This window comes from Styela clava, chromosome 1 (genome assembly GCF_964204865.1).
Source record: "Styela clava chromosome 1, kaStyClav1.hap1.2, whole genome shotgun sequence".
Taxonomy (NCBI): Eukaryota; Metazoa; Chordata; class Ascidiacea; order Stolidobranchia; family Styelidae; genus Styela; species Styela clava.
Genome location: NC_135250.1, coordinates 17,871,662 through 17,876,099, shown reverse-complemented (window position 1 = coordinate 17,876,099; position 4,438 = coordinate 17,871,662). Strand labels below are relative to the sequence as shown.

Genomic DNA, 4,438 nt, shown 5'->3' with positions numbered 1-4,438 from the left:
GGCGCTCTCTGTTCGGAGCTGGCTATGTCGTATTCTGTGCGTTGCTGACTATTTTGACGGCGTGCAGGCAGCGGTGGCGCGAACCTGTTTTTAGAATGTCGTGCTGATATTGATGTTGCAGTCATGACGTGTATGTCAACATTGTTTTAGCCCTTCCTTCCCCTGAGGTGGCATCATTTTGCAACCATGTATGTTTATTTGCACTAGGATATTTGCACCTGCATACTTTTGCATACACTGACATTCGCACCATTGAACAATTGCATCCATATATTTTCACTCGCAAATTTTAGCACCCACATACGGATTACACCCATGAACATTTACACCATTTGTCAAACGTTCCTGTTGCTTTGTACAGTTGGTTAACTCTGACTTTATTGATGATGACTTTATTTGTGGCCAGTTTTCGAAAGTACAATTTTGTAATTTTCATTGTGTACTAATACTAACCTGTGATTAGAGTACAACTTGCAATGACTGTAAAAAAGAGAGAATTGCTGGTGATATACGTTATGCGAAACCCAAATGATCAAGCTGTTTCTTGGTTTCATTTTTCCAAAAAGATTCCGATCGCTGAATCGTTGAGAAGGGAGTTGGGAGGAAATTTGGTACGAATTTTACAGAAAATACGTCAATGGTGAAAAAATGTTCCAGTTGATTAAAAAAACTACTTTTTGAACTATATATAATACTATTTCTTGTAGTATATATATAGACTTATATTTATTGCTAATATTTGCTTTTGTTACACAACAAAAATTGCAGGTGAATATCCGAAGTGTACTAGAAAGGGACAATTCTATCCGGATAATCTTCGGGAAACATAAAGCTGACGATAACTTTCTCGTAGTTGTTTATGGCAAAGGTAAATGGATTGCGTTTAATTCATAGTTCACATTGTGAATGGAATAAATAGTTACCTTACTTGGTTGTTTTAGTTACTTGTTTTAAATACTCCTTAGTGCAACAAACATAAGGGTGAGTAATAAAATGGGCGTTGTCAATTTATAATTTCTCACACTCTTCACAGCCGATTATATTGCTATCAAAACCTACTGGGAGTTTTATCAAAATTAAAACGCATACTGTATGCGATTAGAGTTTTTTTTACCATATTTCTACTTTTTTTCATTCAGAGTGTTGTCTAATTTTAACCAGTTTTTATGTTGCAGGACCTTGCAGGTCAAATTCGCAGGATTGCAAATTTTTTGGAAATTGAGCTAAAGGATTTTGAAGTTGAAAGAATTGCTGATGCTTGTTCAATTGGATTTAGGAAAAAAAGAGCAGAAACAGAAATGACTGGGATTTTGAAGATGAAAGTACGAAAAGGCAAGACTTGAATTGAATGAAAATTTAAAAGCATGTCTTCAGCTCAATCATCAAATAACAAATCAAGAAAGAAATATCCGTATTCCATATCCATACCATACGTATTCCGATCCTTTCAATCGTATATTCCATAATTGTTTATCAATGCTTTCATGAAGTCGAGTTCAGAGTAAAGTAAAATATCAGGCAAACGGTCAGATAAATCAATGACATTAAACAACATGATAGGCAACTCTGACGTCACTCCATAAGACTACAGGCAAATCATTGTATTTCATGATACGCTCCAATGCACATATTTCTCGTCGCCTTTCGCGTCCGTTTTCCGCTCGCTTTTGCTACTCGGCGTCTTTTTTACGTGTAGTACCTGCCTTTTTGCGCCTGTAACGAAACAAAATAATCTCTATATCTAAGAAGTTTTGCTTACTTGGAAAGCTGGAATAACAGGCAAGCTAGACGTTTTTTTTTTATCAGAGAAGATTACAAACGCGATAGCGGAAAGATTTGTGTGGAACATTTTGCAGATAATGACAAAGTTAGTAATTTTAATGTTTGCGCTTAATCATTGAAATTTCATTTAAAGAGGGTGTCATACAAAACTGTGCTGCGATACAATTCCATAACACAAAGTTTGCACCTATCGAACTTGCTTTTGTAGGTGAATTTATTAGACATATTACATATTCAGTTAATCGTAGGTAACATTGCTGGTACATAATGCATCGTAGATAGGTTTGTTTAAATTTAGGAATTTAGCTCATAGCCCACTAATTAATATTATCTTCTATGCAGGAGGTTGCAGGGCTGAATTCAACTTGCAGCCTTACCGATCACCTGACGATGCTCATTTAGTTTGGCTCGAGCAAGTCTTCTTGAAATGCTTGTGTGGATGGAAACTACCTATATTTTTTGCCTTCCTCCGATTTTAGACAAATTTATTCTGAGGGATTTCGCATATAATTCTCACTGATTGTTGGCTGTTTATAATTCCTATTGATTGTGAATTCTGATTATAACAATGAGTTGAAAATTTTTTTACCTAATTTACTGGCACCTTTTTCTTGTCAATACTCCAAGCTGAGGTAATAAACATGACAATACATTTATGTCATCTGGAAGCAAAATATGCACACTAATTAATAGTTTGGCACATTGAGATAATACATCATGACAGAAAATACAAGTTAAAGATATGTATGACCATCACATGGTAATTAAAATTAAAAAAAATTAATAGGGGCTGTGGAGTATGGAAAGTTCAAGACAAAGAAAAGAACAAATGTTCATAGCTCATGAACTCTCAATTTTGCCTCCATTGCTTTGTGAAGGCCAATATATTTCGAGTGGCTGAATTGGTTTACCTTTATGATAGCAACGATTTTGTATTTAATATAGCGAGATTATTTCAATTTAATTGAAGTGATATAATTTCCCAAAGCAATGCTTGAATCGTCTAGAATAGATCAGTGGTGTCAAACTCATGGGTTTTCGAGAGCCGCATTGCATTTTGAAAATTGTAAAAAGAGCCGCAAACAGTTTTTGATAATGTATACTTAAAAGATATTTTTAAGATAGTTTTAGTTTGTGACATATATTGTGATGCAACTAAACAGTTGGATTAAGTTTTATTATTTTCTTCAATTTCAAATGCAATTACATATTAATATCTGCATTCCACTATTATTGCAACATTTGCAAGTTACAGTATTTGTTATAAAAAATCGTAAAATTCTATGTACAACCATCAAAATCATTTTTGAACAAGCTTTGAATAAGGAAAGAATAATACATACACTAAAAATAACTTAATCTAAATATATGAACCTAAAATTAACAAAAATACTACAGTATAAACTCAATGTTTTAATAATTACATTTGTCCTGGCGTTTGGCATCTTTTTTGTGTCACCAGCATACTAAGGCCAGTCTGAAATGATTTTATAGTACCAACTCTAACTAACGAGGCCACATGATCATGGGTTTATCTGGATCTTTACGAATGTTTAATTAATTCCAGTAATGCAAAAAAGTTACTTTTATCATTTCATGTATAGATCAGTAAAAAAACAAATGACAGATTTTTTCGACAAGACATTTCGCACTACATTGCGTGGCATAGGATTGCTTGAATTATTATTGATATTGATTTTTAGTAACTAAGTCGTTGTATAATTATATTAATATACAAACACATGGAAATTTTCTGTTCGAAGTTGGTCTTCGAATTTGTCATATTGACTGCTGAGCTTATTGTGTTTTTTGATTGTATTGATGGAAATATGACAAATTAAACAATGTGCTTCAGAATTTTGTGAAGAGCAGGAAATGTTACAACTCCCCATTTTCTTCGAAAATGCCACCTTCTTCATGTACTTTGCGTTTAATTTAATTACTCAAGTGTTTTATTCAAGTATTCTTTTGCTAGCTTGATGTGTATTCTTAATTGGGTCAAAATGTGGACAAAAAAAATTAATATTCCAAAACTACTTTCAGTAAATTGTTTTCTGTGTAAATAATCAATTTCACTTTAGAAGGTTTGAAAAATCTATTACATTTAGATAAAAAAAAAAAACTTCCAAAATACTATTACAATTATTGTTAAGCGTTCGAGGGCCGCACTGGAAGTTCTCTGGGGCCGCGAGTTTGAGATCCCTGGTCTAGATTGAAGTTGTTCAAAAAATATATGATAGTATTTTATCATGAATGATGATTATACCCCTTCCGGAATTTCTTCTATAGTACTACCAAAAGTTGATGAACCAAATATAACACAGGTGCAGTGAGGTACCCGTAATCCTCATTTCCAAAGCTGTTTTAAGTATGTCTGGCGTGTTTTGTGCCTTTTTACAAATAAGACCGCTTATGCAATCTTACGCTTTGGAATTTTTAGTTATTTTCCTCAAGCCCTGCAGGATGTGGGGGCCATACACAACTCTACCAGAGGGTCAAATGTCTTTGCATGCCTCCATAGGTTGTTTTTCTATTGCAAATTTCTATTTTCAATTGCATTATATTTCTTGGAATCACACTGTCACTGATATGTCGCCAGACTTCTGATATCTCCCCGTCTGCTATAGTTGTCCTGTGAATAAATAATAGGAAATTG

At 33.7% G+C, this 4,438-nt stretch overlaps 1 long non-coding RNA gene across 1 annotated transcript; it reads left to right on the top strand.

The window, feature by feature from the left end:
• The first annotated feature begins 378 nt into the window (after positions 1 to 378).
• On the top strand, positions 379 to 1,532 carry LOC120348391 (uncharacterized). Its single transcript, XR_005570215.2, has 3 exons — positions 379 to 611; positions 769 to 868; positions 1,176 to 1,532. It is a non-coding gene; the product is annotated as an uncharacterized LOC120348391 (long non-coding RNA).
• Positions 1,533 to 4,438: the final 2,906 nt, after the last annotated feature.